The 13,798-nt window shown below is 38.1% G+C and overlaps 2 protein-coding genes across 7 annotated transcripts in view; both read right to left on the reverse strand.

The window, feature by feature from the left end:
* The window catches only part of DNAJC6 (DnaJ heat shock protein family (Hsp40) member C6), a 161,148-nt gene that overhangs the window by 101,796 nt on the left and 45,554 nt on the right, over positions 1-13,798 (reverse strand). The window lies entirely within an intron of this gene.
* AK4 (adenylate kinase 4) overlaps positions 10,970-13,798 on the reverse strand; it is a 146,528-nt gene continuing 143,699 nt past the window's right edge. Inside the window, exon 7 of the mRNA XM_060139844.1 lies at positions 10,970-12,159. The gene's annotated coding sequence lies outside the window, so the exon portion shown is untranslated. The remainder of the gene's footprint in view (positions 12,160-13,798) is intronic.

Here is a 13,798-nt window from a genome sequence, read left to right on the forward strand (position 1 = left end):
TAGTGCTGGAGATTTCTTGCTGGACAATGCTCCACGGTCAGGGAGACCAGTTGAAGTTGATAGTGGTCAAATCAAGACATTAACTGAGAACAATCAACGTTATACCAGGCGGGAGAGAGACGACATACTCAGAACACCCAAATCAGGCGTTGAAAATCATTTGTACCAGCTTCATTATGTTAATCACTTTGATGTCTGGGTTCCACATAAGTTAAGCAAAAAAAACCTTCATGACCGTTATTTCCACATGCGATTCTCTACTGAAACGTAATGAAAACGTTCCATGTTTTAAACAAATTGTGCCAGGCAATGAAAAGTGGATACTGTACAATGATGCGGAATGGAAGAGATTGTGGGGCAAGCAAAATGAACCACCACCAACCACACCAAAGGCCAGTCTTCATCCAAAGAAGGTGATGTTGTGTATATGGTGGGATTAGAAGGGAGTCCTCTATTATGAGCTCCTTCCAGAAAACCAAACGATTAATTCCAACAAGTTCTGCTTCCAGTTAGACCAACTGAAAGCAGAACTCAACGAAAAGCGTCCAGAATTAGTCAACAGAAAACGCATAATCTTTCATCAGGATCACGCAAGACCATGTGTTTCTTTGATGACCAGGCAAAAACTGTTACAGCTTGGCTTGGAAGTTCTGATTCATCCGCCGTATTTACCAGGCATTGAACCTTCAGATTTCCATTTACTTAGGTCTTTACAAAATTCTCTTAATGGAAAACATTTCAATTTCCTGGAAGACGGTAAAAGTCACCTGGAACAGTTCTTTGCTCAAAAAGATAAAAAGTTTTGGGAAGATGGAATTATGAAGTTGCCTGGAAAATGGCAGAAGGTAGTGGAACAAATGGGTGAATATGTTACTCAATAAAGTTCTTGGTGAAAATGAAAAATGTGTCTTTTATTTTTACTTAAAAACTGAAGGCACTTTTTGGCCAACCCAATATAAAGAATATATTTCTCAGTCTTCACGTCTTGGACCTGCCACATGCAAGTTTTCTATAATCTACTAGGTACATACATGGGGCTAAGTAAAGGTCATTATAATATAGGTAGAAATGATGTGTGTAATTTCTGGTACGCATCCTTAAAAGGGAAGATGGGTGGTATGCCCTTCTTCCATTCCTTTTCCCTTTCTTCTGGTTGAATATGGAGCTCCAGCAGGTATCCTGGACCATGAGGTGACCTTGAAGATGGAAGACTTTCACAGTGAAACAACAGGATAGAAGGACTCTGATCCCCAGAGAACATGGCAGCCCTGGAGCTATTATCTCTAGACTTCTTAAAGGTGAGAAAGAAACTATTTTGTTTTAAGCCACTGTTATTTTGCTTTTTTTCTGTTATGTGCATCCAAAATTAATCCTTACTGGGATACAAACTGCAACCTAACCACTGGATTTCAGTTATTTATTTATCATAACATTTACTGGGAATTATGTAAAATCTATGTGATCATGGACAAATTATATATAGCCTCTCTATGCCTCGATTTCCTAATCTATAAAACAGTGGCATGGAACTAATAAGGCAGCTGTTAGAATTGCTTGATATAAAGTACACACAGAGCTTAACATAGTGCCTGGCATACAGTGAGAGTTCAATGAACGTCATCTGTTTTGTTATTTCTTGTCATTGCCCTTCGACTGATAACATAGCTGAGTCTATCATGCCTGACTTCAAAACCAGTGACCTCTCCACCTCACCCTGCTATCCAGAGACTGTCTTCCAGGGTGGATCAAGCCCAGAGCAGCAGAGCCCTTGCCCATGTCATCAACAAAATCCCTGGAAGAGTTGCCCCTTCCTTGGAGTGTAATTCTTTCTTTGATCTGCCCATATAATCTCAACGCAGTCTGGAATATTTTAAGCCACCAAAGTTGATACAAAATTTAAAGCACAGTGTCACTGTTTATGACACAGCAGTTCTGAGTCTATTTATTTCAATACAGCCAAATGAGAGAGTCTGACTTTCTCCGTTTGTGCTAAAAGTAAATAAAGAACTTGAGTAATAAATTGGAGCATTTTTGTAGTATTATTTTACCTTTTATTTTCTATTATGAAAATTTTCAAACATATACAAAAGTAAATTATATAATGGACTTTCTGGGCCTATCATTCATATCTACAATTACTAAGTCATGGCCAATCATGTTTTATATGTATAAACCCATAATTTAAGCAAATTCCAGACTTCATCAGCAAATATCATTTCATCAGTAAATATCTCAGTATGTAGCACTTTAATTTTTGGAAAACAACTATCAGATTTCATCCGTACTAGAAGTGGGGCAAGGTGCCATTCCATCTGTCTGCTGAGAGGCTAAAGCCCACCAGCTCTCTTTCAGGAGACTGTCAGAGGAACTTGCATAACCTTTCTGTTTCTTTATTTCCCAGTGGAAATGATGTATTATCCATTCAGCCCCCGTCCCCACTCTTACCCACTCCTTTTCCCACAAAACCACCTCTTTAAGCACTAGTTGTAATCACACGCTTTGCTACCCAAGAGATCTGAAGTCAGCATGGAATTAAGTTTTTCCATAATAGCAGAAATTTGTGGAATATTATAGATGGAAGGAGCTGTAAAGGGTAAACTATCTATTTCAATTTAGAGACAAGAAAAATGAGACAAAGAACTGAGCAAATTGATTCACATTTGAACTTTCTACAATGCAGATCCAATTACGTGATACAGATGCTTAAAACCATCCAAGGGTTTTGCACAGCCCTCAGTCTAAGGTATTCAAAACAATGGACCTCTATATTCTAAGGCTAGCTACTTGCCTCTGGAGACAGCCCTCACCACTTCTGCTTTCTCCATTCTCTCTCTAAGTCCAGACATAGAGCTTCTTTAAGACTCCCTGACTGAACAACCCTGATTGCCCTTCAGACCCCTACATAGAAAGCACTTCCCCCCAGGAAACCATCAAAGTTCTCAAAACCAAGTCAGATAAAATTCCATGTGGTCCCACAGAACACTGTATGTCTTCTAACATAGCACTTACAACACAATACATTGAAATTTCCTGTTTACACGTACGACTTCCCACATCAGATTGTAAGGTCCATGATGGTAGGACCATGTTTGGTACCTAACTCCATGCCTGACACAATGCAGACCACTTATAAATACTTGTTAGACAAATGAACGACTAATGACACTGGGAAGAGTTCATGAAAGACTTAAGAGAAAAGTGCTCTATATACTGTTTAGCACCCAACAAAGGTTTCCCATTGCATCTATTGCTGCTTAAGGCCACAGGGCTACATGCAAGGGACTGGTTTTCTGACCAGTCCAGGGAAAAGATCATAGCATTCCATCACACTGCATTAATAAGAATTCAGCCAATAAAGTTGTCACTTATTGGTCTTTTTCTATGTAAATGAAACCATTTCTACTGAGTTAAGAAAAGCATACTTAGACTTGTAGCCTTTTGAAGGCATTTTTCTTTGAAAGTATTTACTTTTTGACCTGAATAAGAGATTCACAAACTCTAGATCACTTTTTTCTAAAAGACTTATAGATCATCATTTTAAAAGAATATTTCCTTCGGGAGACAGCAGAAGCAAAAAGAACTATAAGCCTGCAGCCTGTGGAACAAAAACCACATTCACAGAAAGATAGACAAAATGAAAAGGCAGAGGACTATGTACCAGATGAAGGAACAAGATAAAACCCCAGAAAAACAACTTAATGAAGTGGAGCTAGGCAACCTTCCAGAAAGAGAGTTCAGAATAATGATAGTGAAGATGATCCAGGACCTCAGAAAAAGAACAGAGGCAAAGATCGAGAAGACTCAAGAAATGTTTAACAAAGACCCAGAAGAATTAAAGAAAAAACACCTAGAAGAATTAAAGAACAAACACAGATGAACAATACAATAACTTAAATGAAAAATACACGAGAAGGAATCAATAGCAGAATAACTGAGGCAGAAGAATGGATAAGCGACCTGGAAGACAGAACGGTGGAAATCACTGCTGCAGAACAGAATAAAGAAAAAAGAATGAAAAGAAATGAAGACAGCCTAAGAGACCTCCGGGACAACATTAAACGTACCAACATTCGCATTATAGGAGTCCCAGAAGGAGAAGAGAGAGAGAGAAAGGAACCAAGAAATTATTTTAAGAGATTATAGTCGAAAACTTCCCTAACATGGGAAAGGAAATAGCTGCCCAAGTCCAGAAAGTGCAAAGAGTCCCAGGCAGGATAAACCCAAGGAGAAACACGCCGAGACACATAGCAATCAACTTGACAAAAATTAAAGACAGGGCTTCCCTGGTGGCGCAGTGGTTGAGAGTCCGCCTGCCGATGTGGGGAACATGGGTTCGTGCCCCGGTCTGGGAGGATCCCACATGCCGCGGAGCGGCTAGGCCCGTGAGCCATGGCCACTAAGCCTGCACGTCCAGAGCCTGTGCTCTGCAATGGGAGAGGCCACAACAGTGAGAGGCCCGCGTACCGCAAAAAATAAATAAATAAATAAAGACAAAGAAAATTATTAAAAGCAACAAGGGAAAAATGACAAATAACATACAAGGGAACTCCCATAAGGTTAACAGCTGATTTCGCAGCAGAAACTCTACAAGCCAGAAGGGAGTGGCACGATATATTTAAAGTGATGAAAAGGAAGAACCTACACCCCAAGATTACTCTACCCAGCAAGGATCTCATTCAGATTCGACAATGAAATCAACAGCTTTACAGACAAGCAAAAGCTAACAGAATTCAGCACCACCAAACCAGCTCCATAACAAATGCTAAAGGAACTTCTCTAAATGGGAAATACAAGAGAAGAAAAGGACCTACAAAAACAAACCCAAAACAATTAAGAAAATGGTCTCCCCTTCAGAAACATTTGTCATTTTGTTTATGTACATTCATTAAGTCCTTATTTGGTTAAGATCTGCCCACTTCTCCCCAGATAGACAGCTCTTCAATTTATCTCCATGTTCATCACACTCTCTGACAACTCAGTATTAGTTGAGCAACTGATTAAAAATATAAAAGATAAAATTCTAAATTTATTGAGATAGTGCAAATTATTTTGAGCTACTTCTTTGACATTGAGTTCTAGCATTTCACTTATAAAATATATTTATTTATAAAACATAAAGAGCAGTTTAACATGCTATTTGTCACTCATACCTTAATAGGAATAAGGAGTATCAGAATTGGTCTTAAGATGGAGAAAGAGGAGAATTGAAGAGAGCTATCAAAAAAGAAGAGCAGAGGGGGCTTCCCTGGTGGCGCAGTGGTTGAGAGTCCGCCTGCCGATGCAGGGGACACGGGTTCGTGCCCCGGTCCGGGAACATCCCACATGCCGCGGAGCGGCTGGGACCGTGAGCCATGGCCGCTGAGACTGCGCGTCCGGAGCCTGTGCTCCACAGCAGGAGAGGCCACAACAGTGAGAGGCCCACGTACCGCAAAAAAAAAAAAAAAAAAAAAAAGAACAGAGATTGCTTTATAAAGGAGGTGGATACAAAAGAGATAAGGGAAATTTTTGTGAAGGGCCAGTTAGAGCTGAAGGGAGGACAGTAAGAAACCATGAAAGGGCATAGTATTCAGGGAGTCACAAAAAAGTCAATGCTACAGACACAGGTGCTTCCTCTTCCTGTTAATGGTCTTCTTATTTATTAATCAACTTTGGTAACATTTGTTATAAATTAAGGCAACATTTATATACATGAAATGTGCACATTTAAGTGTATAATTCAATGATTTTTAACTAATATATACAACCCTGAACCCAATGCAGAGAACATTTCCATCATACCAAAAATTTCCTTCATGCTGCCCTACAATCATTCTCAGGACTCATAGGCAGCTACTGCTCTGATTTCAATCAATATATACCACTTTTACCTTGTATTTGAAGTGTTTACAAATTGTATCATATGGCATTTACTCTATGGTGTCTGGATTCTTTTATTCAACCAAATGTTTTGCTGTTTTTGTTGTTGCTTAATTCTTCAGTGTTATTCATTATACAGTGCCATATTCTATTATAAATGCTGAGTAGAATTCCATCATATGAATATATAAGAATTTATCCTTTCTTCTCATAAGGATATTTGGGTTTTAGCAGTTTGGGGCTACTATGAATTGCTATAAACATTTTGGCACACTGCTGTTTGTGAACATATGCTTCATTTCTCTTGTAAATACTTAAGAGTGGAATTTCTGGGCAATGGGTTGATGGAGTATTTTTAACTTTGTAAGAAAGAGCCAAACAGTTTTCCAAAGGGGTGTACTGCTTTGTACCCCCACCAGTAACATATGAAAGTTCTACTTCCTCCAAATCATCACATTTAGTATTATCAGTCTTTAATTTAGTTCTTTAAATAAGCATGAAGTGGTTTTTATTTAACCCAAGTGGAGAACGGTTCAGTGGGCTTTTGGCCTGCCTTATCTTTTGATAAGTGGCTGTTCAATTATCTAACCTGTTTATATTGGCTAGTTAACATTTTATTAATGATTTGTAGAAATCATTTATGTATTCTGGATGCAAATCCTCTGTCAGATATATGTATTATGAATATTTTCTCTAGCCTGTGACTTGCATTTTTATTTCAATAATGGTATCTTTTGATGGATACTTTAAAAAAAATCACTTTGGTGAAATTCATTTTAAAATTTAATCTTCTTTAAGTCTATTGCTTTTTGTTTCCTTGCCAAGAAATATTCACATAACCCAAGGTCATAAAGGTATTCTCACATTAAAAAAAAATGGTAATAGGAGGAAGAAATAGGAAATATGAACAGACCAATCACAAGCAATGAAATTGAAACTGTAATTAAAAATCTTCCAACAAACAAAAGTCTAGGACCAGATGGCTTCACAGGTGAATTCTATCAAACATTTAGAGAAGAGCTAACACCCATCCTTCTCAAACTCTTCCAAAAAATTGCGGAGGAAGGAACACTCCCAAACTCATTCTATGAGGCAACCAACACCCTGATACCAAAACCAGACAAAGTTACTACAAAAAAAGAAAATTACAGACCAATATCCCTGATGAATATAGATGCAAAAATCCTCAATAAAATACTAGCAAACAAAATCCAACAACACATGAGAAGGATCATACACAATGATCAAGTGGGATTTATTCCAGGGATGTAAGGATTCTTCAATATATGTAAAACAATCAATGTGATAAACCATATCAACAAATTGAAGACTAAACACCATATGATCATCTCAATAGATGCAGAAAAAGCTTTTGATAAAATTCAACACCCATTTATGATAAAAACTCTCCAGAAAGTGGGAATACTGGGAACCTACCTCAACATAATAAAGGCCATATATGACAAACCCACATCAAACATCATTCTCAATGGTGAAAAACTGAAAACATTTCCTCTAAGATCAGGAACAAGACAAGGATGTCCACTCTCACCACTATTATTCAACATAGTTTGGAAGTCCTAGCCAAGGCAATCAGAGAAGAAAAAGAAATAAAAGGAATACAAATTGGAAAAGAAGTAGTAAAACTGTCACTGTTTGCAGATGACATGATACTATACATAGAGAATTCTAAGGATGCCACCAGAAAACTACTAGAGCTAATCAATGAATTTGCTAAAGTTGCAGGATACAAAATTAATGCACAGAAATCTCTTGCATTCCTATATACTAACAACAAAAGATCAGAAACAGAAATTAAGGAAACACTCCCATTTACCACTGCAACAAAAAGAATAAAATACCTAGGAATAAATCTACCTAAGGAGGAAAAGACCTGTACTCAGAAAACTATAAGACACTGATGAAAGAAATCAAAGATGACACAAACAGTTGGAGCGATATACCATGTTCTTGGACTGGAAGAATCACTGAAAATGACTGTACTACCCAAAGCAATCTACAGATTCAATGCAATTCCTATCAAATTTCCAGTGGCATTTTTTACAGAACTAGAACAAAAAATCTTAAAATTTGTATGGAGACACAAAAGACCCCGAATAGCCAAAGAAACCTTGAGGGGGAAAAAAAACAGAGCTGGAGGAATCAGACTCCCTGACTTCAGACAATGCTACAAAGCTACAGTAATCAAGACAGTATGGTACTGGCACAAAAACAGAAATATAGATCAATGGGACAGAATAGAAAGCCCAGACATAAACCCATGCACATATGGTCAACTAATCTATGACAAAGGAGGTAAGGATACATAATGAAGAAAAGACAGTCTCTTCAATAAGTGGTGTTGGGAAAACTGGACAGCTACATGTAAAAGAATGAAATTAGAATGCTCCTTAACACCATACACAAAAATAAACTCAAAATGGATTAAAGACCTAAATGTAAGGCCAGACACTATAAAACTCTTAGAGGAAAACATAGGCAGAACACTCTATGACATAAATCACAGCAAGATCTTTTTTGACCCACCTCCTACAGTAATAGAAATAAAAACAAAAATAAACAAATGGGACCTAATGAAACTTAAAAGCTTTTGCAGAACAAAGGAAACTATAAACAGACAAAAAGACAACCCTCAGAATGGGAGAAAATATTTGCAAACGAATCAACAGACAAAGGATTAATCTCCAAAATATATAAACAGCTCATGCAGCTCAATATTAAAAAAACAAACAACCCAATCCAAAAATGGGCAGAAGACCTAAATAGACATTTCTCCAAAGAAGACATACAGATGGCCAATAGGCACATGAAAAGCTGCTCAACATCACTAATTATTAGAGAAATGCAAATCAAATCTACAGTGAGGTATCACCTCACACTGGTTAGAATGGCCATCAACAGAAAATCTGCAAACAACAAATGCTGGAGAAGGTGTGGAGAAAAGGGAACCCTCTTGCACTGTTGGTGGGAATGTAAATTGATACAGCCACTATGGAGAACAGTATGGAGGTTCCTTAAAAAATTAAAAACAGAATTACCATATGACCCAGCAATCCCACTACTGGGCATATACCCTGAGAAAACCATAATTCACAAAGACACATGCACCCCAACACTGCAGCACTATTTACAATAGCCAAGTCATGCAAGCAACCTAAATGCCCATTGACAGATGAATGGATAAAATGTGGTACATATATACAATGGAGTATTACTCAGCCATAAAAAGGAACGAAATTGAGTCATCTGTAGAGACGTGGATGGACCTAGAGACTGTCATACAGAGTGAAGTAAGTCAGAAAGAGAAAAAACAAATATCATGTACTAATGCATATATGTGGAATCTAGAAAAATGGTACAGATGAACCAGTTTGCAAGGCAGAAATAGAGACACAGATGTAGAGAACAAACGTATGGACACCAAGGTGGGTCAGTGGGGGAGGAGGTGGTGGTGGTGGGATGAATTGGGAGATTGGGATTGACATGTATGCACTAATATATATAAAATAACTAATAAGAAACTGCTGTATAAAAAATAAATAAAATTCAAACCAATAAAAGACAAAAAAAAGAATATTTCCTTCGGGACAGATATTATGTGTCACAGAAGATGACTCTTTCATCTTTGTCTCTGAAATCACTATGCCCATGTGGTATAGAATATAGGGAACCATGCGTTGGTGAAAAATGAGATGGAGAAGTTTCTAAAAGAAGGTAGATGATCACAAATAACAGAAACAAAATGCCCAAGTGGTGATAAGTATGTTTTAAGCTTATTACTACAAAAGATAATTATGGTAGAGCTTTTTTATGACCTTTAAAGCTTTGGCTGCAAGATCAGAGAGCACAGGAGTATTGGTTTTCAATTCAAGAAAGATATACTGGGTGTTACCATGGGGTCAGTTTCCTTACATTCATTCTCATCATAAGTTTTAAGGGGAAGCGATCTGGTACAAGGGAAAAATAGCAAATTGTATAATTCAGTAAAACTTAAGTCAACACAACTTAACTCTCTCAGTGTAGTGTTTAAGAACATGGGCTTTATAGATAGATCTGTGCTTCCGGCTGGACGTTTGTACTTGGACAAAATATGTAACTTCTTTTTAGTTTCCTCATCTAAACTGGGGTATTATACCCCCCTACACAGAATGGCTGTACTTATTAAATTAGTTAGGGTAGGTGTAGTGTATACTTATTCTCTTATCAGCCAAGAGCAGCACTTTCTTTTCCCGGGAAATCCTCCTCTGTGTGGTTGACATTTGAGCTGCCGTGTCCCAGGGGTGGGCACCTGAAACCAAGCTAGGTCACTCATGGCCTTTTCACATGACTTTTCAATTTAAAACCAGAGAGACAGTAAGTCTGAGTCCTTCGCTAGAGCAAGGATGACAGGCAGGAGTTGTAGGAGACATACTTCCTGACATGTGGAGATCGGTGGTTTAAGAGAACAATGTTGCCAAGTAGGGAGAAGTAAATTTGAGAGAAGAAGAGAGAGTGAGAGAAAACAGCATCTACATCCCAGGAATTCAGGAGGCTCAGATGCATTCCTACCCTTTCCATGGTGACAAGATCCCCCTTTTTTAATTCAGTTAATTCAAATTGGTTCTCTGTCATTTGTAACCAAAGGACTCCTACCTAATGCAGTACTTAGCACAATCCCTGCATCATCTTAGCTCAATGCACTGAAATTATTACTAGTTGCTCAGATAATTGGATTCTTACACCCACCTCTACTCCCCTGATACACGTAAAGAGGAAAAATTAAGATGCCTAAACAAAAGCTTGCTTAGAAACTTAGTAAAAATAATAAGCTTCCTGCTATCACTTAGAATTCTTATCCATTCAATTAAACCTTCTACATTTTCTGGCTATAACTAACATTTATTCTGTATGCTATGTTCTGCCGAGAACTTTCATGTAGTGTAGCACTGTCCAACAAAAATATAATGCAAGACACAAATATGAGTCATATATGTAATTTTAAAATTTCTAGTAGCCCCACTCAAAAAAAACTAGAAAGAAACAAGTGAATTAATTTTAATAATATATTTTATTTAATTCAATGGGTACAACGTACTGCCATTTCAACATGTAATCAACAGAAAAAAGTAATCAATGAGCTACATTTTTCATACTAAGTCTTCAAAACCCAGTGTGTATTTTACACTTACAGCACATGTCAATTTGGACTAGCCACATTTCAACTGCTCAAAAGCTACTTACAGCAGTGATGACTGTATTAGACAGTGCAGATGTAAAATGTCTCAATCTGCACAACTTTAAAAAGATTAAAGCTTCTGTCATTGAAACTCAAAGAAATCAAGTACAGTTGACCCGAGAACACCCCCCAGGCAGTTGAGAATCCACATAAAACTTTACCGTAAGCCCCCTGCATGCGCAGTTCCTGTGTATCTGCTGATTCAACCAACCACAAATCCTGTAGTAGGACAGTATGTATTTATTTGTTAAAATCCATGTATACATGGATCTGCCTAGCTAAAACCCATGTTGTTGAAGGGTCAACGGTAAGTTGTTCATAGTCAACAGCTAGACAGTGCACGACCAGGCTCAAACCTTGGACTTTGGCCTCCAAATTTTATGCTCCTTATCACATTATGCTGACTGTACAATAAGAACTGATGTTCAACATAATCTGTTTTGAAACAATCCGATCAATCAAATAAATTAATAGTGATGTGGCTTCACCTATAAAATGAAAGGTTTGGAAAGGTGCTCTCTATGTATAAGGGCTGTAGTTTGTGATTGACCACTCAGGACAGAGAGCCTGCCAATGGGACAGAGGAGCTCAAATGGGAACAATCCCCCAAAATCCACACTTCTCTATATCTATTGGTTCGTGAGATTCTTACTGTCACAAATCCATATGTTCCCTCCATCAGTTCCTTCTCTAGCAAGCTATTACTTTATTCACAGAATCAAAATCAAAATGATTGCAAATAAAATTGTTCACTGAAACAGTCTGTAACAGCCTTCAGTGCAGCTTTAACATTGGGGCTAGTCCAGTAAAATTGTTTCTCTAAGCAACAGGGGGAAATGGAGAGCACACAGCCTCATCTACTGCCAATGGCCCAACCCTCCCATCATTTACAACATGGTGACAGCCTTTTCCTAAACAGCTAGAGCTGACGGGTTAGGCTCTCAAGACAAAAACAGGCATTGCTGATATATCTTAACCATTATAGTTTTCTCTGGATCTTTTCACACAAACTCTATTTTTTTTTCTTTGCAGCAGTAAATGAATTCTTTGGTGGTAGAATGTCAATCCTGCAAATTAACGAGAAACTTGTTTTATAGTCAAGATAACTGTGTGAAAGTGCTTAGCATAGTGCTTGGAACATAGCAATTTATGCTGGTTTCCTTTGCATCACAGAGCAAACCACATTGTCAAGGAATATTTAATGTCTGAGAAAATACCTACAATATAATGGTAAGGGGAATGAACAGAACACAAACCTGGTTCTAAAATGTGAATCATGTTCTTTAAAAAAAAGAAAAAGTCTACCTCTATATGTGCATAGACAAAACAATGGAAGAAATACACTAACATATTAACAATGGATATCTCTTGATGGTGGTATTAGGAATGATTTAAAGGATGTTTATTCTTGTATGTTCTAGAAGATTGTTTATAAAAATGGCTGCAGTCATTCAACCTCCCACCTCCCACCCCCACTCCTTGCCATCCACACTACTTTGTAACATCACTGCACATTTCTTCTCATCAAGAAGTACAGTTTACTTCCGCATTCCTAGAATCTGGGCTGGCCTTATTGTACTGCTTTGAACAATAGAGGATGTTATGAATTGAATGTTTGGGTTCCCCACCCTCCAATTCATATTTGTAGCCCTAAAATCTAATGTGATGGTATTTGGAGGTGGGAGATTTGTGAGACAATTAGGTGTAGATGAGGTCATGAGGGTGGGGCCCCCAAGATGGGATTAATGTCCTTGTAAGAAGAGGAAGAGAGACCAGAGCTCACTCACTCTCTGTCATGTGAAGACACAGCAAGATGGTGGTCATCTGCAAGCCAGGAAGAGGGCCCTCACCAGGAATCGAATCTGCAGGCACCTTGTTCTTGAAATTCCCAGCCTCCAGAACCGTGAGAAATAAATGTCTGTTGTTTAAGCCACTCAGTCTATGGTTGGACTAAGACAGAGGGGAAGTGACATTGTACCAGTTCTGAGCCTAGGCCCAAGAGACCTTGTGGAATTCTTCTTACGCTCTTGGTTTTCCTTCTTTTTCCCTAGAACAACCCGAAGTTAGCCTGCCATAGGATGGGAGACCACAAGGAGGAGTTGGCTCAGTCATCCTAGACATGTAAGCAAGCCTCACTAACAGCGGATTTTGGTCCAGATCAGAACTGCGCAGCTGAGCCCACCTACTGGCCAAAAGAACTGTGAGCTGAATAAATGTATACTATCTTAAGCCACTAAGTCTCGGGGTGGTTTGTTATGCAGCAAACCTAATTGATAAATATGTGTTTTCCAGAGTTTCTACAATGAAAAGCATAACATTCATTTAAAAGACAAAAACCAACCTTCTTTGTAAAGAAGAAAGGGAAAGAGGGAGGTTAAGAGAATCTGGTCTGACTCCACCATTCAGCAGCTGTGTTAGCCAAGTTATCCAAAACATATCAAACTTCCCTAACACCACCTACAACATAGAGTTGTTTTGTAAATTAAAGGTGATGATACGTACAGCATCTAGCAGAGTAGCTTAGTGGGCACTCAGTACATTCCAGATCCCTTCCTTACCTTCTTCCTTATATTCCCAGCAATGCCTTAATTTTATGGAAAAAGCTTAGCTTTATCTCATTCGAGCAGGCAATGCTATATAGTTCAGTTTTATTCTTAATTCATTTTCATCTCCTTTCCCAGATCTAACAAGCCAAGTTACTTAAAA

Source organism: Lagenorhynchus albirostris, chromosome 2 (assembly GCF_949774975.1).
Source record: "Lagenorhynchus albirostris chromosome 2, mLagAlb1.1, whole genome shotgun sequence".
NCBI lineage: Eukaryota > Metazoa > Chordata > Mammalia > Artiodactyla > Delphinidae > Lagenorhynchus > Lagenorhynchus albirostris.